The sequence below is a fragment of the Podarcis melisellensis genome, assembly GCF_964234715.1.
Source record: "Podarcis melisellensis genome assembly, chromosome: 1".
Lineage (NCBI taxonomy): Eukaryota > Metazoa > Chordata > Lepidosauria > Squamata > Lacertidae > Podarcis > Podarcis melisellensis.
Window position 1 is genome coordinate 46,570,723 of NC_138528.1, and position 23,969 is coordinate 46,594,691.

The following is a 23,969-nucleotide window of genomic DNA, read 5'->3' on the forward strand; positions in this document are numbered from 1 at the left end:
AAACCACATTTTTCGGCCATGGCGTTGCCAGATAACCATGGATCCGAGTTTTTTGTGGTGCAGGCTGTTCCCCTGGCCATGATGTGTGATTTGACGGTGAGTTTGGGTTGGCCCAATGCAAAAAGCGTGAGGATCCATGAGGATCCGTGCTTCAAAACCACGTTTTTGGACCACCGAGTGGCCAGGTAGCCATAGATCCGTGATTTTCGTGGTGCAGGCTGTGACCCTGGACATGATGTGTGATTTTACGGTCCGTTTGGGTTGGCCCAATGTGAAAAGTGTGAGGATCCATGCTTCAAAACCACGTTTTGGGGCCGTGTTATGACCAGGAAGCTGTGGATCCTAGGTTTTTGTGGTGCAAGTTGTATCCCTGGACATGATGTGTGATTTGACGGTGAGCTCGGGCTGGTCCAATGCGAAAAGCGTAAGGATCCATGAGGATCCATGTTTTGAAACCACGTTTTTGGGCCATGGTGTTGCCAGGAAGCCGTGGATCCGTGATTTTTGTGGTGGATGCTGTGCCCCTTGACATGATGTGTGATTTGACAGTGAGTTTGGGCTGGCCCAATGCGAAAAGTGTGAGGATCCATGAGGATCCGTCCTTCAAAACCACGTTTTTGGGCCACGGTGTTGCCAGGAAGCCGTGGATCCGAATTTTTTGTTGTGCAGGCTGTGCCCCTGACCATGATGTTTGATCTGATGATGACTTTGGGCTGATCTTGTGCAAAAATCATGAGGATCCATGCTTCAAAACCACGTTTTTGGGCCACGGTATGGCCAGGAAGCCACGGATCCGTGATTTCTGTGGTGGATGCTGTGCCCCTGGACATGATGTGTAATTTGACAGTGAGTTTGGGATGATCTAGTGCAAAAATCATGAGGATCCATGAGGATCCGTGTTTTTTAACCATGTTTTTGCGCCATTGCGGCACCACGAAACAGTGGATGCGTGATTTTTTTGGTTCCTCCTACAGACTAAGATGTGGTCTACAGTAGCATGGTGTTTTTATTTTTTTTCAATATAAAAATCATATGAATTCATGAGGATCCGTGCCTCGGATCCATGTTTTTGTGGTGCTGCAGTGCGGAAAAGTGTTGGATCCACGTTTTTTATGTCCAGTTTGTAGGCGTGCCTTTTAGGTGTGATTTGACATTGCATTTGTTGGAATTATTCTTTAAAAAGTGGAGGATCCATGAGGATCCGTGTAGATCCGCCTTTTACGCAGACCCGTAATAAAGTTCGTATACACAGGATTATTAATTAAACTGCTTGCTGTGATAGCTTTTAATTCCTTTCTTAGGATGTTGGTTCTCTATCGCAAGCGAAGTTGTGAAGCTTGATAAAAGCTGATGAAAAGGGATTATATTAAATTTTCAAATCCCAGATCAAAAACATTAAACAAAATGTATACAAATAAATGCAACCTTAAATATGTCAGAAGTGTCCCCTCTTTTAGCAATCACAGCCCACTTACCTTTCTCCCCTGTTTAGTATAGGCATGTTGGACCCTCAGTAATTATTATTTTCTACAGCATCATCTATCTACACACAATGTTTTACAGAGTGGCATAAAGGAACAAAGGACAGATCCCTATCTAAGGAGAGGCAAGAGCAATTTTGGCTAATTTCCTGCTACCTCAAACTTATGCTTCCAATTGGAAGTGTGTTTACTTCATTAGACATATTCATTCAAATGTGTTTTTACATCAATTTTAAAGCCACAAAGTTTTGTCAAATATCCCTCACTATTTTAATGGTTAACTTTGAACTTATGCCTCCATGAGTTATTTTGAGTTACTGTAATGTGAGACAGGCAGCAGTGAAAGCAGAGTAAGGGTAAGGCTTTGAGGAGAGGACAGTCCCTTTGCTCTGTATGCTTTAAAGATAAGAAGTGATACTACTGCAGGGAGGAGCTGTGTATGCTTAGAAAGGGCACGAGCAAGAGCTTATGCGAACTTTGGCACACACATGTGGAACTACTGGACTGTAAAATCCTGAAATAGTGCAAGTGGCGCCTGCTTTGCTGGCACTGCAATTGCCGCTCCTCACCCACGCATACACTTTCATCTCCAAAGTCAATGAGTGAAGGACCAACAATGCCAAACACAACACAAACCACAGGGCTCAGATGCACTTTGGATCACATAAGAGACTCCAGGGGAAAAAATGGCTGATTTTGTTGCATCTGGTTTTCTCTCAAGGGCATCATAGCTGCTTCACTCACTGTGGGGGCAATCCAGCCAGTTAAGCCATCAGGGCTACAATTCTGTGCCTGCAATCACAAACACATGCTTAAATCTAAATTAATAGTGGGTGTTATAAGAATTTTAAGGTTATATATATATAATGTTCATAAATGTACCAAGCAAACACATACAAATATGTAAACCACATGTCTGAAACCCACAGAAAAGTCCTGAAATCATTTTCTCTCTCCCAAAATGTCCTCAGATATTTCTCTGCAAGGTCGAAGGAAATGGGAAATCTCCCATTGTCTCTTTTGCAAATCCTGTCATAAGGGCACATTTAAGATATGAATAGGGTGTGAGCCTGTGACCTGGATTCAGGAATTGAGTAACAAAAGAGTGGCCAGGATGCCCAGGTAATCCAGTCAAGCAACCTAGCAGACAAGAGAAAAAAACAACTCAGATTTCTGTGGTAGTCCGCTCCTCCTGTGGTGTAAGTATGATGTTTTTGTGGGTGGTCTGGAGTTTGAGGATGAGCAATTTAAAAAGCCTATATAAGGACGGGCACACATTTTGTTCTGGGTCCTTCCCCCTCCCCTGTGTGCCTGGGGGGGGGTTGGGTGGAGGGAGAGCACCCTGTTGCAACAGCTTTAATAAAGATCAGGCTTACTAGCTGCTTTGCTTCTCAATATTCTCTGGTTGGTCTCTATTATTTTCTCCTACCGATAGAGAACCTACAAAAGGACTCTGTACGGGCTCTTAAAGGGTAAAGGTAAAGGGACCCCTGACCATTAGGTCCAGTTGCAAACAGCTCTGGGGGTGCGGCGCTCATCTCGCCTTACTGGCCAAGGGAGCTGGCTTACAGCTTCCCGGTCATGTAGTCAGCATGACTAAGCTGCTTCTGGTGAACCAGAGCAGCGCACAGAAACGCCGTTTACCTTCCCGCCGGAGCGATACCTATTTATCTACTTGCCCTGCATGCTTTCGAACTGCTAGGTTGGCAGGAGCTGGGACCGAACAACAGGAGCTCACCCCATCGCGGGCATTCAAATTGCCGACCTTCTGATCTGTGGTTTACCCCACAGCACCAACCGTGTCCCCATATGGGCTGTTGTGTACCCCATAAGGGAAAAGGAGCAGTTTTTTCTCATAACAGTGGGCAAATGTGTTTCACTTTTGCAGAGTTGTTCCCTACACTTTCTACAGTATCAAGCGAAACACTTTATGTACACATGCACAACTCCAGGCTTTATGCATGATAAGGTACAGATGCCAGGAAATTGAGTGTCTCTCCTTACTGTATAGAGAGGCAAACACAGAAGGGGGGGGGATTTCTCTATCTGTAAAATCATCCACACTGTTTCCATCTTCTGGAAAGTTGTGACTGGAAAAAAAAATCTTCCATCCAAATCTCAGGGATTTTCTAGACATTGGTTTGGTTTGGTTATGCTTTGCTTTTAGTGCAGCCATCATCTCTTTTGCAGGTAATCCTTCTATTTTGAGGCAAACAAATAGTAAACTGGATTACAATGTTGTTAGGCAAAAACAGTTAGGATATCATGTAACCTCCCTGAATGACTCTGAGTGCCTCCAAACTAGAGGAACTAATTTCAAGTCCCCCAGCCTTCCCTAGGGTTTGGGGGACCCTGATTATGGAAAATAATCCCCAATCCAAAGGAATGTGTTTATGAATCCATATAGTATGTATGATACTCTCAAGGCTGCTTTAGGGTGTAGTCTCCATGACCTATATATAAGCTCATGTTTAACATTCCTAGTGTGTTCAGCTATTTTCCACCATTCCACGCCTACATTTTAATTTTATTTGTAGGAGAACACACATATGTACCACACTTTTAAATTTGATCTGAACCCTCTTCAATTATACATTCATAGATTGTAATAGACCCCTTGAGGAGTAACCAGACTGGCTTTTTATGAATAAGTTAGTTAGGTCAACATTAAAATATCCTGCTGACTGATGGGTTACTTTTTATAGTTACATCCACACACAGTCAAGATGTGGCAAAAAGGAGTGGGAGAGACTGGATCACTTTCCTTAGTTGTAACATCAGGTTAGCAGTATGACACAGATGGCTATTGCACAATGTATTTTTGTGTAAAATACGTGGCGCTCATTAGAGTAGGACACTTTATATTTTCTAATATTGTAATCATCCTGGAGTAGGGGCTCAATCCATCCTGAGAGTAGCACAAATACCAAGTGCATTGAAAGGATTGAAATATGTGTGCATTGAAAAGATTTAAATAAATTCCATACAATTTGTGCTAATGTTTTTTCCAGCCTGGGAAAAACAGCTGATGGAGATGTGGCCTAAAGAGCTTTCTCCAGAGTTATGGCATTGACAACACAATTTCAGTTTGCAGTATGTGAATAGGGTGTGTCATTGTGGGGTGGGGAGATGGTATCTTAAGAGTCAGTAATAAATTTAAAGTCTTGGCCTAAAGGAGAGCTGGAAAAAATATTCCTGATTCTTGGGGGCACGTAGGTGATAGAGTAGTATGTAGGGAGTTTTTCCAGTTTTGGTAAGAGCAATAGATCAGAAATGTCCTCAGTTCCAAATACTATAACTTGGCATGTTATGCTCAGTAACTGTACATAATTTGGATGCTTCACTTAATTTTCCCTGTCAGTCAGTTTGTGAGCTTTTAAAAAGTAGATATATCCTGAACACAGTATTATGTGTTCTTTTAGAGTGAGGGTACAACTGGAGTTCAGCCTGAAAGCCTAAACCCACTTTCTAGGGAGTAAACTCTGTTGAACTGCATGGGACATGCATGCAAGTGAAGACGCATAGGGATGGGCTTCGCATGTGCTTTTAAAATGTGAGGAGAGAAAGTGGAACTACATTAAACAGAAGGAATTTCAATGCCAACAATTCAGCTGCGACCAATTTGACTTGCAGATTCTGAGCAAATGAAAAGCTCCCTGCCCCCACCCCCCGCTGCCTCTAGAATAATGCAGTTTAATTCTGTTAAGTAAGGGAAGGGAGTGGTTTACTTGGATTATACAAAGTCTGAAAAGGCCTCTGTCATTTAGCCAGTTACTTGGAAGCTATTGCATAAGCATGCCAGTATATTTTTCAGCCCTGTTTCAAGTTCCTGAGCCAGTCCTGCCTCCACAGCTGTTCTTTGTCAGACTGTTTGAGTATTTGACAGGTTTCTGTTTAACTAACTAGCCCTTACAACATTATTCTTTCTCTTTTTAGCTGGAGCCCTGTAGAAAAACATTACAGTATTTCCTCATAAGGCTTCAAAAAGCCTTATGGGTTATCTAGTTAAGATATAGGCATGCACGGTTGATGCATGGAGCGCAGGAAGGTCAGCAGGGCTGGTCCACCCACAAGGTAGAAGCCTGTGTGGTGGTGTCCTAGCAAGTGCCCTGCTGCCATCACCAGCGAGGAGACGTGACTGTAGCTTCCGGTAAAATCTCATGAGAGTTCCGCAAGATCTCACAAGCTCTTGCTGGAAGTCGTGCCACACAATCCCGTTACAGATAGGTAGCCGTGTTGGTCTGCCATAGTCAAAACAAAAAAAATTCCTTCCAGTAGCACCTTAAAGACCAACTAAGTTAGTTCTTGGTATGAGCTTTCGTGTGCATGCACACTTCTTCAGATACACTGAAACAGAAGTTTCCAGACCCTTCTATATAGTGAGACCCTCCCCACCTTCTCACTATATAGAAGGGTCTGGAAACTTCTGTTTCAGTGTATCTGAAGAAGTGTGCATGCACACGAAAGCTCATACCAAGAACTAACTTAGTTGGTCTTTAAGGTGCTACTGGAAGGAATTTTTTTTTTGTGTTCACACAATCCCGGTAAGCGAGGCTTCTTCAGCAGATGAAACCATCCCACTTCACTTCAGGTGGTGAAATGGGACAGTTTACCCCCGAAGGTCAGGCTGCGAAAGGGAAGAGATCTCTGCATCTCTATCTCTCTCTCGACATCAAAACAGAGGGAAGGTGCACCTAAAGACAGGTGAATCTGATGGAGTCCACCTGTCCAAGTTGACCCAGGGGGGTGGGAAAACAGCCATCAGACACAACTGAACTTCCACCCCCTGCTTTCCTCAGGGATCAGCTGCTTGAGCAGCAATTCCAGCTGACACCAGGACCAGGTGTGGGGCAAGTAGGCATGGTTTGGGAAAAACAGACTGGCAGTCCAAATTTGGCCTGTGGGCTGGAGGTTTCCCACTTCTATCTAAAGATATACTCAGTGTCCACTGCTCTAACCCCACCCCCTCTTTTGATATCTCCCATTTGAACAGCACATTTGAAGGGTCAGGGTGCTATGACTGTAGCACCCCACATGAATTAGGACTCCTGTTTTCCTGGGATTAAGCAAGCAAGCCACCTCCCTCTCTGTATTGTGAGCAAAGCAGAATTAGCTGTTTCACCAGTTAACATCATACAGACACTGGGGCTATATCCAGCAAAGTTGCTCCATTCATGCAAGGACCTCTGCTTGCACAGCAGAGCTTTCCCTCCCTCTCCCTACCAACTCCACACCCCTACCAACTCCCCTAATCAGTTTCAGAGGGTTGGGGGGGAAACCAGGAACAGAACTGGGGGAGCAGGGGGAGGAGAAGTTCCCCTTCCAAGTGGAAGTCCTTATAAAAATGGAATTCCTTTGTGGGATACAACCCCATCGTTAAAAAAATTTGATTTCCTTTTTTGCTCTTAAACATTGCTGTGCCCACAGCAATCACTATCATAAAAATATCCACTCTGAGCAAAATGGGTCAAACAATGTGCCCATTCTTTGCTTGCAATGTTGTCAGAATGCCTTTTAACACCTTACTCCTTCTGCATGCCTGGAACATTCCTACCACTGAACAGAACTGGGCTGCCTCTGTTTACACAGTGCTGCATGAGTACCTTTGTGCCAGCAGTGCATTGAGGCAAGCGTGCTGGCACCATGGTCTTATTTGGTTGTGTGTTTGAAAGGAGTGCTGAGACTTTCCATACTTCTCCCATTCAACCAGTTATCTATACATCTTTAGGGATTGTTGCCGAAGATTAAGCACTTCTCTCTTATTAATCTGTCTGCCTTTTGTTGTCATTTCATAGAACATCATTGTTCTTCCAAGAATGTGAACATAAGAATCAGCCTTTTCAATCTTTTGAAAAACCAGGTTGCTCTGACTCTTTTTTCCACCCCATATCTTCTCCAGCAATTGGCTTTAATATCAGTCAATCTGCACCATGCGTTTTTCCCTTGAAGCAGAGCTGAGAGGCAGGATCAATCAAATCGCTAGGCTAAGCCGACTCAGAGCTGAGAGGCTTCACACAGCAAAAACTTGAGGAGAGTACTCGCCAGCTAACAACAGCTTACCTACGTGAAATATACTCAGAGTCGAGTGTGAATTTCATGCTCTTTTTTCAACTCATACTAGCAATGAATGAAACTTTCCACAAAACGTCTAGCTAGATCTACATTATTTACACAATGGGCCCTGTGTGATTGGCTAATTCCTGGCTGCTCCTGTAGGCCAATCAGGTTGTGGATTCACCTCCAGAAGCCTGATTGGCTGCTCCTGCAGGCCAATCAGGTTGCTGATTCACTTCATCCAGGAGCCTGGTTGGCTGCTGCTGCAGGCCAATCAGGTTGCTGATTCATTTCCACCTGGAGCTGGATTGGGTGGCTCCTGTGGACCAATCAGACTGCTGCATTCTGGATCCTATTGTTCTAGGATTCAGCTCAGTACATAACACTACACATGGAGGGTAGTCTGAAATTTTGTAACAGCAAGGGTAGAAGAACCTCAAATCATTGTAGGTGTAACAAAGTTTCATACACCAAAATTCCACCAGGCGCAACAAACCTGCACTACCAGTTTTTCCACATTATTCCATGCTTTGCACAGATAAGGTCCCATGCCCAGCTCTTAGCATCTCCAGTTAAAAGGACCTCATCCTAGAGAGATACTGCAAGTCACTGGAGACAGGAATGGGATAGGTGGACTAAAGGCCATTCTGTATTCTCAAATCCATTTCACACATACTAAGGGGGCTCTCTTATTTGGGCGAGAAGTCATAGCTCCATGGCAAAGCTCATGTTTTGCACACTGAAGGTCCCAGGTCCAACCCCTGATCATCTCTAATTAAAAGGATCTGCTACATGACAGAGAAGACGATACCTAGGCTGGATGAACCAATAGTCTGACTCAGCGGCACAACCACTTGACAACTGCTAGAGTCTCAGCAGACCACTGAATAAAAATTGTTTGGGGGAGTGTTCATTGGTACATTGTAGAACAAATGTTCCTTTCACTTCTGGATTACTATAAAGAAAAATAAAGCACCGTGTCTTGCTGCATCATAAGCATCATTGTCAAAACCAGTACCATGTTATGAAAATCATGGGCCCTAAGCCAGGACCTTGTTAATAATCTGGCTCTTGTCAAAATGGCCTTTATATCAATTGACAGCGGAGGAGAGGGGAAGGGGGGGGCAAACTACAGATTTCCTTGACCATTCTGCAGCCTTTCCACAGACCACCTGAACAGAGCTCTCAGACCACTGCCTTTGGTTCACAGAGTACAGTTTCAGAACCCCTGGTCAGACTCAGTATAAGGCGGGCTTATATGTCACGACTGTAATAGTCAAAAACTTATAATGCCACTTTAAAGTGGCAGAAGTGCCCTAAAAATACAATATTTTAAATGGAACTAAGCATATAGAAGGGGGACACGGGTGGCGCTGTGTGTTAAACAACAGAGCCTAGGGCTTGCCGATCAGCAGGTCGGCGGTTCGAATCCCCGTGACAGAGTGAGCTCCCGTTGCTCGGTCCCTGCTCCTGCCAACCTAGCAGTTCGAAAGCAAGTCAGAGTGCAAGTAGATAAATAGGTACCGCTCTGGCGGGAAGGTAAACGGTGTTTCCGTGCACTGCTCTGGTTCGCCAGAAGTGGCTTAGTCATGCTGGCCACATGACCCGGAAGCTGGACGCCGGCTCCCTCGGCCGCAACCCCCAAGTCGGTCAGGACTGGACCTAATGGTCAGGGGTCCCTTTACCTTTACCTTAAGCATATAGAAATCTCCTAGCTTTTATGTTTTATTTCCAAAATAAACACAACAAAACAAAAGGATAGCAATCGGGACAAGATTAAGCTGACCTGAAAATCGGACTGAACTATCCTTTGTTTGGGTTTTCAAAGAGAGCTTACCTACTTGGTGACTCTATCAAGTACAATGTGATCTTCAAGCTAAACTGCAGGTTTTATATTCCACCTAATTTAAGAAGTTGGGGTGAGGAAAGCACCGATCCAACTCAAGTTAGTTGTGATGAAAACTGCAATCCTATACCCACTTACCTGGGAGTAAGCCCTATTGAACTCGGTGGGTAGGCATGTTTCAGAGTGCATTGCAAATGTCATTCAAACAAGTTAATCATAGTAAGTTCCTTTTTTCTGAATGAGCCTTTGTCCTTACTAATTATAGTGGGGCCAGGAGCAAAGTATCTCCCAGGCAGTGTTTCCCCTAGCATCTGCAGTTTATCCCTGAAATCACTGACATCAACAGCAATGCACAGGTTTTTCGACTGAAGGCTATTACAAAATTAAAACGTAGGAATGGAAACTAAGAAACAGAGAAGCAATATTGTGACCTGTTTGACAGGATTGGCTCTTATTATGAGCTTTGGCAGGTATTTTGCAAATCAAACAGGGTGGGACTTGTTCTGCTATGCAAAATGGAACTTAATAAAAATCTGTAAAAGTGGCATCCCAGGACACATATAGGGACCTTTGGCAGGTATGCTTAATCACTATTTCATTAATTATTTGGATTTTATTCCAGTTCATTTAGTAGCCACTATGAGGCTATTTTTCAATCTTTGTTTTTATAATGCCATTTTAAAAAAAGATGGCTTCTTCATTGGCTCAAAGTAGCCTACAACATCAAAAACACCAATGCAATGCAAAACAACACCATCCATAGAACCAAAAGCAATTTCATAAAATCAGTGCTTTTCTTCTAGAAGAAAAGGTGCCGGTACTGCGGCAGGGGGAAAAGCACTGCTTAAAATCATTATTACAAAGAAAGAAAATTCTGAACACAGCACACATGGTCTCATTACAGCTTACAAAGCATTTAAATATCCCAATTAAAATGCAAAAAATGCTTGGACTAATTTCAGGGAGTAATGAAATGGGCTGGATTCAGATACCATAATCTGTACATCCAGGCTGTGAGGGCTTCTGCTTACGTAGGCAAAGCCACACATAAGAGATAGCCCCATGAGGATTGAGCATGCTCAGTGGCCTCGGAATGTGGACTATTTTAGGGTGGGTGGAGCTAAACCAGGAGAAGAGGGGTGTGTGGATTGGAGTGGAAGCGATCCTGGAACAGCACCATACCAAACGGCAACATTTTGTTGCAGACCACAGTTGTTGTTTAGTTGTTTAGTTGTGTCCAGCTCTTCGTGACCCCATGGACCAGAGCACGCCAGGCACTCCTATCTTCCACTGCCTCCCGCAGTTTGGTCAAACTCATGCTGGTAGCTTCGAGAACACTGTCCAACCATCTCGTCCTCTGTTGTCCCTTTCTCCTTGTGCCCGCCATCTTTCCCAACATCAGGGTCTTTTCCAGGGAGCCTTCTCTTCTCATGAGGTGGCCAAAGTACTGGAGCCTCAGCTTCACGATCTGTCCTTCCAGTGAGCACTCAGGGCTGATTTCCTTAAGAATGGAGAGGTTTGATCTTCTTGCAGTCCATGGGACTCTCAAGAGTCTCCTCCAGCACCATAATTCAAAAGCATCAATTCTTCGGCGATCAGCCTTCTTTATGGTCCAGCTCTCACTGCCATACATCACTACTGGGAAAACCATGGCTTTAACCATACGGACCTTTGTTGGCAAGGTGATGTCTCTGCTTTTTAAGAGTTACATGTAACCACAGTTACAGACATGTAAAATTAATGTAGGGGTCTTTCTACCTTTCACGACAGCTTGCTTTTTTCTGTATGACCAATCTCTCTCTCTCTCTCTCTCTCTCTCTCTCTCTCTCTCTCTCTCTCTCTCTCTCTCTCTCTCTCTCAATCCAGCTTTTGAAAATGAAAAACAACAAGAGTAGTGCTGTAAGCAAGAGCTCCTGAGCAAAGTGCCTTGGGAATTCCATGTCGGCAGGGCAGTCGGCCATCTGTTGCCATCTCAGTTATGTGCCAAATGACTGAACAATGATGCTTTGAATTTCAGGAATAAGGACATGTGTGATCTGCACCATTCTTGTAGGGAGGCCACAACATGCCCTTAATATTTCTGTGTTCCAGGCATGAGTAAATTGATTGGCAATGGTTAATCTCTAGAGTTTCCCGTAAACAGTTTCTTCTGCATTATAAGGGGACAAAAACCACATAAAGCCTCTATGCATCATCAACATGAACAGGTGCAATGTGCTATATGTCTGGGCTTGACTTTGAAGATTGTTTAGAAACTTTGGTTAGTGCAGAATGCCGCTTCTAGGTTACTTAACTGGGGTCCCATCTGCACTATTAAGGCAGTATCATACCACTTTCAACAGTCATGGCTTCCCCCAAAGGATCCTGAAAACTGTCGTGGAGGATGCTAAGAGGGCTACAGTTCTGGAAGGTCTTAGAAAAGAGGGATTGGTTGTTAAACCACTCTGGGAATTGTAGCTGTGGGGGAATAGGGGTTTCCTATCAACTATCAGCATGTTTAACAGTCTGCAGTTGTCGTCCTGTTAAATCAATAAATGCAGAGCTGTGTGAATTGTTAACAAATGGTATAGGTATGGAAATGTAGAGGGCTATGAAGAACAAAACGGATTTGGAAAATGTAGGTTTTCAGGTCTGAGCAAGCCCTCTGTCGCTTCCTTTTTTGGCACAGGTAATATTCATTTTCAGCACTAGATGGTGGCATTTAATCGCAGTTGCCTGATGTCTATATCTTTCCTTATGTGTTCATATATACTTTCATAGATGTGTCATCCACAGTGTGTTGCAGTTTTCCTACTTATTGTTATTTCAAGTACAGCGGTACCTCGGGTTAAGAACTTAATTCGTTTTGGAGGTCCGTTCTTAACCTGAAACTATTCTTAACCTGAAGCACCACTTTAGCTAATGGGGCCTCCTGCTGCCACTGCGCCGCTGCTGCACGATTTCTGTTCTCATCCTGAAGCAAAGTTCTTAACCTGAAGCACTATTTCTGGGTTAGTGGAGTCTGTAACCTGAAGTGTCTGTAACCTGAAGCGTCTGTAACCGGAGGAACCCTTCACCGCTGTTGCTATTCCATCTGTGCTCAGAACTCACTTGCAGCCAGTGCTTGTTTGCCTTGAATGGGGATTGGGAATCTAGTGTGCCCCCGCCCACTACATGCTGCTGGACTACAACTCCCATCATCCTTTGAACACCAGTGGGTGGCTGATGGGAGCTGGAGTTCAACAACATCTGGAGGGCCACTAGGTTCCGCACCGCTGGCCTGGAGGCAAGTATTGCTCACCGCAAATACTCCAGCTGTTGCCTTTTTACAATGCTGAGTTAGATAGACAAGTGGTCTAACATGGGAAGCTAAGACCACTGGACCATCTAGCTCAGTGTTGTCACTACAAGAACCAGCAGCCGTTCTCCAGGATTTCAGATAGGAGCCTTTCCCAGCCACAGGTGGAGATGTCACAGACTGAACCTGGGACCTTCTGCATGACAGCATGTGCTCTAACAGAGCACAATGGCTCTTCCCCAAGTCTGCATAGGGCACTCAGTTGCTAACCTCTCTCCTAAGCTTGCCATTAAGGGCACCAAGCATGGGTGTTGGTTTAGAGATGTGGACATCAAATTTCCACATGCAGTTAAACTATGGAACTCTCTCCCACAGGAGGCAGCAATGTCCACCAACTTGAATGACTTTAGAAGAAGAAGAAGAGTTTGGATTTGATATCCTGCTTTATCACTACCCGAAGGAGTCTCAAAGCGGCTAACATTCTCCTTTCCCTTCCTCCCCCACAACAAACACTCTGTGAGGTGAGTGGGGCTGAGAGACTTCAGGGAAGTGTGACTGGCCCAAGGTCACCCAGCAGCTGCATGTGGAGGAGCAGAGACGTGAACCCGGTTCACCAGATTACGAGTCTACCGCTCTTAACCACTACACCACACTGGCTCCATAGAGCTTAATAGAGGATGAGACAAATTGATGGAGGAGCAGGTTATCAGTGGCTTCTAGCTCCGCCTTCATGTTCAGAGGCAGCATGCTTCTGAATGCCACTTGCTGAAGACTGCAGAAGAGAGTGTTCTTGTGGTTGGATCCTGCTTCCACAAGGCTTCACATAGGCATCTGGTCAGTCACTGTGAGAACAGCATGATGGACCATTGGACTGATCCAGCAGCCTCATCTTAAATCCTTACGTTCATTTTATTCTTGTTCAATGTAAATATGCGAAGCTTTGGGGAAATGTCTTGCAGATTAAAAAATCAGTTTAAGTTTGGTGTTGTTGTTTTTAAAAAACAACAGCAGCAACACACTATGGTTCAGGCCAGTTGTTACAATACTTCTCTCTTTTTTATATATAATAGGTTTTATTAAGAATTTCACATAACAAATTATCAAAACATATCATCTTCGTCATCGTCCCCAGTTTTTCCCCTCCCACAAACACTATCAACAGGGAGGAAAATTAATTTTTATAGCTTTGTGGGCTTTACTGACTCTTCTTCTAATAGCGTCAAATTAGACTGGGCCCCTATAGTGGCCTTCTTACAAAGTGTTGTTTACATCCCATTTGACCATGGCTTTCATTTGGCAAGTATCCAAACTCTGTGTGTCACAGTAATTACACTATTTCTGCTGCAGGATCTAGGAATGCCAACAGCTTCAATCAATGAGTGACGTACACTGGCTGAACTTCATTGCAACCCAGGAAGTTCCTTTTGTTTTTTATAATTATTTATTATAACTGAGATAGAAGAGTAAGCACACGCTCCTGATTCAGGCAGAAGGCACTTCCAGACCAGGCCTCATTGCAAACACGTTGCTCAGAGCATTCTTGGCTTGTTAGCTTTCATACCTGCCCGTTGTTGTTTTTCAGTCATGGATATTCATTGCAATACTGCCACTTGCCATTCACACTGATGGGCAGAGCTGGACAGAATTTTTTTTGTGTGTGTTGCATCCCTTTACTCAATCACTCCTCTCTTGCCCTCCATTTCCCCCTATTCTCAGCATGCACACAGGAATTTCTGTAAATTCCCTTTCCCTAGGAAGTGAACAAGAACAAATGTTGCCATGTTTCACAATGAGCAAAATGAATGCTTGTGCGGTTTTTGGAGTGGGAGGGATATCAATTTCCATTTGGGTTTTAAAAAATCAATGCTGAGGTATTGTACAAGAGTGATGTTATCGTTACTAAGGCTTATAGAAGAGTGATTTTTAAAGTTTTTGTTGAAGATCTCTTTTAAAAGAAGAACCAAAAACAACAACCACCTCTGTGTATGTCTCCAAAGCAGTCCCTCACTGTGGCGATCTTGAGAGTACAGCTTGTGCTAACTGAGTTGTTGAAATTCAAACACGCACCTGGCTTGCCGCAGGAAACAAAATGGCTAGGTTGTGCTCAGGTGTGGAGCAGGGGTGTGGTATGAGAGACTACCTGCTGAAAGGCACATGTTACAAACTGACCTCCCCCCCCCCACCTCTAGATGTACTAACTAGCTTCCACATAACCAGCGGCCAGTAGTAGCTTGGGATCACTGGACTGGTGAGGTGGCTTGGAAGCTAGTGGAACTGGGCTCAAAGGGAAGTCACAGAGGCAGAGCCAAGAATGTCCCAAGCTGATGACAGGAAACTTCTGGGGAAACACTCTTAGCGGTCTCCCATGGTCCACATGCAGGACCCTTATCAACAAGGAATTGTGCCTTCGGTGTCGTTCTCTCTACAGAACATCCTCCCAGGAGAAACTAGACAGGCACCATTCCTGCAGAGCTTCAGGCGTCTAAACAGTTTTATTTCAGAAGGCGTTTGCACTGTGAATGTCACTCGAATGTTCCTGTTTTCGGATGTTTGAATCTACATCTTAGATTTTGAACGCTGCATGTTTTACTTTTTGAAAGCTGCTTTGAGAAGCATGTGGAAAGGGCAAGTGGGCATGGATTCATTAACTAAAGCACAGGCTGGTTGAGGACGGTATAATGCGGATGCTGCAAAAAACCTCGTGTGCAGCACTGATTCCACAATAAATGCCATCTGGAAGCACAGACAAACAGACAGACAGGTGATAAAAATACCAGTTGAGTCATTGCCTCTATCCTGCGCAAAACAGTGATTACAACATACCATGGGTTTCAACATTTTATCTTTAGCTGCATGCTTCCATATGTTCTGGTGGAGGTATGCATTTTTTGTTATGCCTATGTATGTACAGCATGCATCTTTAAAAATCCCTTGTAAGGTGTTTCTCTAAAACCACCCCATGCAAAAACATCAAATACGGCTGAGAGGAAGAGGAGCTTTTCAAGGAAGTGACTTGTCCTTGGGGGAAGGAGCGTTTGCAGCTCTCCTTAAGCAACAGCATACCTGAAGAACAGGAAAAACAAGCTGAGGGTGACCCTTTCTGTCCTAAACACAACTGTTCCCTGCCAGGCACTTTCATAATCTCCAATTTGCACATGAAAGAAAAATTACAGCAAGCTCATTGCCTTCTTCACACAGTTTTTAAAGTCATTCCAGAAGTCAGAGCTTTCATTTCAGCCCTTTGGGTGCCTAGGACAGATTCCATTAGTAGCTTTCTTATATTCCTGGTATCTGTGTTGCCATGGCCAACTTTTCCTTGTGAATCCTTAAAGTCTCATAACCAATTAGTTCAGACTCTTTTCCCTCAGCTCTCTTCTGCTCTTACTCTCTATGAGCCCCTTTTCTATATGTTGGGTCTCAAAATTTTCTTCATCCACCCTTTTGCCCACTGATCCACCCCAGCAAGCTACTATTTTCTCAAGCAATTTGACTGAAACTTCCCTACCTCCAAAACTGAGCTGATCTCGGTGGGAACAACATGTGGCAAGGCAAGGAGCAGAGTTTAAGGACAAATTATCCCACTCCATTTAGCCTTCTCGCATCACAATTAGCCTTATACATTTGTTAAAACAGGCCTACTGTCATAAGGATTTCTTCAACGCAGAGCCATACCGTCTGTGATGTCCCAGGTCCCAGGAGAATGATGTCTCTTGCTGTATATATGACAGGTTGCTGCCACCATCTGAAGAGCTTTAATCAATTACTCCGGTACCCTCAAACATACAGTACCATGTACATTACCCTGATTTTATTTTAAAAAGTTATTATTTAGAGGGTTGGGTTAATCTTGGGCTCGTTGGTGCCAAGCTGTTGGATTTGATACTCAAATATTTACTCCAAACTTATCTGGGAGTTCTGCCTCTTCAACAACATTTATAAAGGAGGACATACAAGGATGCTTTAAGGAAGACCACAATCATATTGACCTTTCTTAGAGGGCTTTTGTGAGAAATACTGAAATGAGGCCTGGCAGCAGCAGATGACATCCCAGCACAGCCCATTGCTGATGCTTGCACAGGGCTCCTTAAGAAAACCACACTTCTGTCAGCTTCACATGGCTGCCATCTTTGTTTTTGACAATACACATGAAGAAAACTTACCGGTAACTTCTGGGTCACTGGGGGGAGGGTAGCCGCTCCTTAAACTGCTTAAACTAGTGGTCACATGCTCTCCTAACAGGGGAATACGTAGTGCGTGCTTTCTGTTCTTGTCTCCTTAGGGAGGTTTGCCCCATACTTTTGAAACTAAATGGATGCCAACCATCCCTGATCCTTGTATGAGCTTTTAAGGTTTCATTAGGCCGGGTCTAGCTCATGGCAGAGATAGTGGAGGAGCAATTCTCCTGGCAGCTGTACTATTTTCATTTTGGCTCCTATGGCAACCAGAAAGGTTCATCTGTCCATTGATAGAATGTGAATTAACCTAGGTGCCCAAATCTGCCTGGTACTTGCGTGTCTCCATAGATTGCTGAAAGCAGGGTGCTAAGAGCCCCAGACACATATCCAAGTTGAAAGTGTTTGTGAGAGAGGAAAGGGAGTGTGGCAGCAGCCCCCACTTCCAATGCACATGGATTCACATAAATGGCTGCATAAAGCATGCAAGTGTTAGGCTTTCCGTGTAACTAGAAGTCCCAAAAAGTAATGTTCCAATTAGGAGGCAAAAGACCTAATGTATCCAGTTATACAGAAACATGCTCTTTGCAAAAGCTAAGTGTGTGGAAAGTTTCCTCTGCTACTCTGGAAGTTTAGTATGTGGATGTATTTTATCTGACTAGGGCAAAAGGAAAGACGGATGAAGGACATAGACTAGGAAGCTTAGGAAAGAAGGAATTATGGGGTAGGGCATAGATTTCTCAGTATCTCCTTGCCACAAAGACAGACAGGCACACCCAAAAAGTCAACTCTCAAGGCAAGTCTCAGGCAGTATATGATTTATCGGGCAGCCACGTCAGGCAGAGCTTCTTATTTTTTTATGGGAAAATGGCATAAATGTTTAATAATTAATCGAGTATCATTATGAACAAGAACAGCACAGCTGGGATAAGGCCAGAGAGCAGACCCAAAGTTCAAGGAGCCCAGGATGATTATCACTCTTCATTAGGCATATAGCTTGTGCCAGTGATGCAGTAAGACCCGGCCACGTGTGTCTTCAGTATCTCAGTCTTCAGTAAGTAACAAGTTTTAATCTATAACTGTTATGATTACTCTGGGAATTGTTGTTCCAATTGAATACCGAGTCCGGCGCCTTTTTAGATAGCTAGAAGCATCTCAGCCCATAAAGGGCTTTGAAGGTTAAAACCAGCACCTTGAACTCAGTCTGGAAGCTAACCAACAGCAAGTGAAACTGTTGCAGAATGGATTGGATGTGGTCCCAGTGCCAGCATTTTGCTCTAGGTCAGGGCTTCCCAAACAGTGGTATGAAAAATTCATTCATTTGGTCCATGGCGTATCTGTGAATGCATCGTGGAAGATGGAAGGCAGCGATCCATCAGATTATTGGCTTTTTCTTTCATTTTTCTTTCTTCTTTTATTTCTTATAATTGATTGTGTTGCAATTTGAAACCTATAGAATACAGTGTATACGTAACAAAATAATAAATAAAAAAGAATGAAGTCGTACAGCAGCTAGCACAGTGCATTAAAAAACAAAAAAGATAGCTAGAAGCCTAAAGTTACTTGGTAGAAGTTGTAGGTAATGTAGATGTGCCTAGGAGCATTGCTAGTTATTTAAAATATGTGAACTTAGGCCCATGACACACATCTGCATAAAATTAGCATTTGTCCATTAATATGTATAGATGCCAAAGGGAAATAAAGATGGTGTCTGGGAAAATCTGGACATATGGCAACACATGTCAGAAGTGTATATTTGGATGAATTTCCTTAAAAATAGCTCAAAAATTCTCTCTCTCTCTCTCTCTCTCTTGCTTTGGATTTTGCAAAGAAAGCTCAACAACTTTCGGCAAAACTAAAAAAAAAAGCTCAACAACTTTGTCCCAAAAAAGCACTGCATGGAGCTGCCCTACAAGCAAAGTTGTTGTTGTTTAGTCATTTAGTCGTGTCCAACTCTTTGTGACCCCATGGACCAGAGCATGCCAGGCACTCCTGTCTTCCACTGCCTCCCGCAGCTTGGTCAAACTCATGTTGGTAGCTTCGAGAACACTGTCCAACCATCTCACCCTCTGTCGTCCCCATATATAAGCAAAGTTATATATGAAGCTTTTAAAGGGGGAGGGTAGGAGGTGCAGGAGCCACCACAGAAAACCCAGGCCTTGACCTCCACCATCCAGGACCACCTCTCCTGGTATGCCCCGCGGAGGACCTTACAGTCCATAAATAACAACACTTTGGAGGTCCTGGGCCTCAAGGAGGTTAGATTGACCTCAACCAGGGCCAAGGCCTTTTCAGCACTAGCCCCGAACTGGTGGAATGCTCTGTCGTGGGAGACCAGGGCCTTGCGGGATTTGACATCTTTCCACAGGGCCTGCAAGACAGAGCTGTTCCGCCAGGCCTTTGTTCTGGACCCAGTCTGACCCCACCTTTCTTATTCTTCTTTTTTTTTATGGAACCCCTTATATGGGATCCCTTATATGGGATCCTGCATATAAATTTTCCCTTGGCCCCTTTGCTGGCCCATGTAGGACCAGCATGGATAACTGGCCCTGGTTAATATTTGATGTTTCCTCCCCTTATGGTCTTGATTTATGGGCTGCCAGTAAAACGAGGTTCCATTTTAAGCTCTATTTTAATCAACTGGGTTTTGTGTTGTTGTTTTTTTACTGTATTTTATATTTGGTGTTAGCCACCCTGAGCCCAGTCTTGACAGGAGAGGGCGGGGTATAAATAATTTGTTGTTGTTGTTGTTGTATAAATAAATTGATGTTGTTGTTGTTGTTGTTGTTATCCAATGCCACCCCATTGGATTTACTGTCCAGATCTTGGCCAAGTTTCTTATCCAGATTAAGAAACCTAGACGTTAATGAAGGCGGTCTACGGTACACCCTATGGGAGAGAAAGCCAACCAAATCCTCCCCCTCCAGCACGTGTGTCTTGCAGAGACTGCAGGCCCAGTTGAAGGGAATGTGTGTGGTATCGTAAGGCATGTGAAGATTTTAGTCATCTTGTAAACAATCCCTGAATACAGCGCTTCTGTGTTTCCGCAGTCACTCCTCATCTCCCTCAGCGCAGATGTAATATGGGCCTTTTGTGATTCACAATGTGCTATCTGTATTGTTGCAGGACAGAGCAACTCAGCACTTTTCATGGGGAGATGTGGAAGTTGTGATGTCATGCCTGTCCTTTATGGCAGAGCAGCTGGCAGCCAGGCCCCAGAGGCAGCAGGATGGAATCCTCTCTTTTGTGTGCAGACGCCTTCCGTGTCAGAAGCTCTCTTGGGGCTCCCTCTCTCTATTCTTGCCTCCTTTCCTCCCTTGCGCTTTTAAGGGTTCACGATTAAAAGCGGAGCTGCACATAAAAGGATAATCACAGAGTAAAATAAGGGAGATAAAAGAGCACTGTGTGGCCCCACAGCAAAGCACATTGAGCGGCGCAGGAGGAGATTGTTAAGGCTGCATGGGAGGGTTCCTACTAGCAGACTATTTTGAGGCAAACAGTCTACAGCTGGGACTGACGGATGACTGTATTTCAATGACAAAACCAGGGCCTGTTCTCCACTGATAAGCGCACTCTCCCCCTTCTGGTTCATACTTCCCTTTATTCTTAGTAGATCCCTGCATTCTTCCTTTTAAGCCATTTGAAAACCTGAACTATCAGTTCTGTCAAGACCACAGGGTCTTTGGAGGGGTGGTCAGAGGGAGGCAAGTGTGGTGAAAGGGCTCCCTCTATTGCAACCGTCTTACATCCAGGGCTTTTTTTCAGCCAGAACTCAGTTCGGACGCCTCTCAGGTGGGCACAATTGCCATTTTAAGAGAACAAGGAAGGCGTTCATGGTGCATTCTGGCACCTCTTTTTCTAGAAAAATAGCACTGCGCATGTAAGAGCAAGGCAAACAGAACAGTACCGGCTCTTCCTTGCTCACACCTCCTAGGCTGCATTGACACTATACATTTAAAGCAGTATCATATCACTTTAAACAGTCACACCTTCCCATCCCCCCCCCCAAGAATTCTGGAAATTGTCATTTGTAAAGGGTACTAAGAGTTGTGAACAGACCCCTGTCCCCCTCTTTGTTGTTGTTTAGTCGTTTAGTCGTGTCCGACTCTTCGTGACCCCATGGACCAGAGCACACCAGGCACTTCTGTCTTCCACTGCCTCCCGCAGTTTGGTCAAACTCATGCTGGTAGCTTCGAGAACACTATCCAACCATCTCACAAAGACACTGTCCCCCTCACAAAGCTGCAATTGTCACAGTTGTTTAACAATGACTCCCTCTTCCCAAAGAGGCGGAAAGGGATCTCCTCACACTTCTCAGCAGCCTTAAGGAACGACATGAGTATTTGGGGGAAGCCATGACTGTTCAAAGCAGTATGACGCCACTCTAAATGTACAGTGCAGACGGGGTCTCAGACTTTCCCTGTTATGAGCAACCTCTCTCCAGCACAATAGGGCTGCAAACTCACTACCCGTTTCTCTGAAACTCCCCCCCCCCCCGCATCACTGCAAGGTGTTTAGAGCTCAAGCATCAACAGCTGGAGGGAAACAGGAACAGGAGGAGCCAGGATGAATGCAAGGAAGTGCATTTACACATACTGACACATTTGAGTCAGGGATGAGGGCAAAAGGCTATTCTGCGTTTAATGTCACAGCATGTTACGCAATTCTAAAATCCGATAACCCTTAATCTCAAATCCCTCAATGAAGGGTTTGTTAATTTGTATTTTGCCCTTTTGAGAACGCTCTCGCTAGATGGAAATTAAGGCTTTAATGAAGGGAGGCTGAGCTGGAGAGAGCATGAGCAGTGAACCAAAGGCACTGCAAATCATCCTTAACGTTGTTTACAGGCCAAAGAAGTGCGTATAATGAGTGCTGATTGGATCGTGCAGGCAAACAAACTCCATGGATTTGAATGGCTTGGAAGCAATTTCTGCAATAAGCTGAACTGATTGACAAAGTGCTGGCTGGCTGAGCGAGACGTTATTCTTATTCTTTGGCTGCTTTCTGTTGGGCAGGCTTGAAGGACAGAGGCAGACACTTCTCTTTGCCTGGTTCAGGCCTTTGGATGCTTGGAATGCCCCATTCTGGTTTACAGAAGCAGAACCACAATTCCTTATCTGAGACACAAATACTTCCTTCCTCACCCTCTGACTAGCTCAGTCATGTCACATATACCCCACCTCACTATTACAGGCATGAAACCATAGAGACAAATTCTTTCCAGTACATGATTTGTCAGATAAACACTGGAAGGGGAAAAATAATCCCAGCTGCAAGTGTTGCAGGAAAGCCTGACCTTGCGCAAAACAATGAACAAATAATTTTTTAAAAAATGCCAGTTCCCCTGAAGCTGCGGTCACCACCCACACACCTTACACGAAACCCGCCTACACAGGAAAGAGCGTTTTAAAAGCCTGGTGTTCATTTCCCCACTTACAGCCTGTGGTTTGACTTAGTTTATAAACTTAGCTGTGTGATAGACAAATCACACCCACCTTCAATGGCTTTGGGGGTTAAGGTAAGGAAAGCAGATTGAAAGATAGCAACGAATTCAGCCTCAGCTAACTCCTGCAATAGGTTTTGGCAGTCAGAGTTGAGAAGACTAGTTGCAGGTCAGGGCTGCTTCGGAAGTTACTGTCTAAGTGCTGTTTTTCAAGTCAAAGTAATCACTTATACTGAAATAAGACCATTCAAAAATACATGCAAATGCATGCTTACAAAACTGAAAACCTAAAGGGGTTGTTACAGTATGGTGGAAAATAAAGGTATCATAATGCTGCACGCAAGACTATAGTATCACCATATGGACCACTGTAATGCTGACCTCTATACCATCTTTACAAGTGGTAATGAGTCTTGTGGCAATTTAAGGCTAACAATTTTAAGCTTTTTGTAGACTCTGCCACACAGACCAACTTAGTTACTGTTACACACACACACACACACACACACACACACACACACTGTTGTAAGCCACAGATTTTTTTTTTTTTAAAAATGAATAGCAGCATATACTTTTATAATAAATATTATAAGAGGAGAAAGGGTGAATGACTCCAAAGTCATTACAGCCACTTTGTAAAGGATTCTTTGGAAGAATTTATGGTAATTAAAGATATGCATGGAGGTTATAGAACCATAAAAGGTGTGAAGAGCAATAAATAAGAAGCAACTATAATCCCAGACACAACCTTTATTGATATAGGTGAGGAAAGTGAGATACCAGGAAGATGAACCCAAAACTGGATTGGGGAGTTTATCTTTATCACCTCTCCTTATCAAGGGCTGATAGATGTAGCTTGCCATTCCAGTTTTGGGTTCCTCCTCCTGGTATCTCACTTTCCTGTTGCTGTATTGCCTGCTTGACTAGATCTTTTCATCTAGTCCTCTATCCCCCTCCAGGCTGAAGAAACTACCTGGGCTAATGCTGTATCAGTGTTTTGTAAGCAGGAAGCGACAGAACTTGAAAATCTCCATGATTGTGCTTTTTAACTTGTCCATAAATGACCTGGAGCTAGGGGTGGTTCTGTTGCACTCAGGTCCACTTTGCAGGCTTCCCATTGTCATCTGGTTGGCTACTACGAGAAAAGGCTGCTGAACTAGATGGACTTTTGGTCAGATCCAGCAGGACTCTTAGCTCTTTAACATTTGTGCTATGGAGGTAGCAACCATGTTCTCCAGTATTGGCACTCATTCTATACTTTCCCTTGGTCTTGTTTCCCAATCCCTTTCATCTGCTAAGAGCAGAACACTGATATTCCATTGACCTAATATTGCATCAGAATGTTACAACAGTGCATCTTAACCAAATTCTTCAGCTTATGGGAAGCTATGTTAAGAGCACACTCCTATGATGTTCAGCAACTTAAGTATTTGTGTTTCTGCGTGGATGGGAGAGCAAGAATGAGTATAAGGGTGCTGTGAATCCCTCACTTAATCCCTCTTTGTCTTTTGGTGTACTGTAGTAGTGAATTTATAAGCACCTACTGTAATTTGTGAAACCAAAGATGTTTTGAACCTAGAGACCAATCCAACATTTTAAGCTTCCAGTAAACATTGTTTTGTAAGACTAAAGCTTTGACTTTATTAACCACAAGTACACCGGAAATCTCAGCTTGAGTAGCGTGTGAATTTAATTC

General features: G+C 44.0%; 1 long non-coding RNA gene across 1 annotated transcript in view; it reads right to left on the minus strand.

Moving 5' to 3' along the window:
* LOC309358113 overlaps positions 1 to 23,969 on the minus strand; it is a 124,092-nt gene that overhangs the window by 22,675 nt on the left and 77,448 nt on the right. The window lies entirely within an intron of this gene.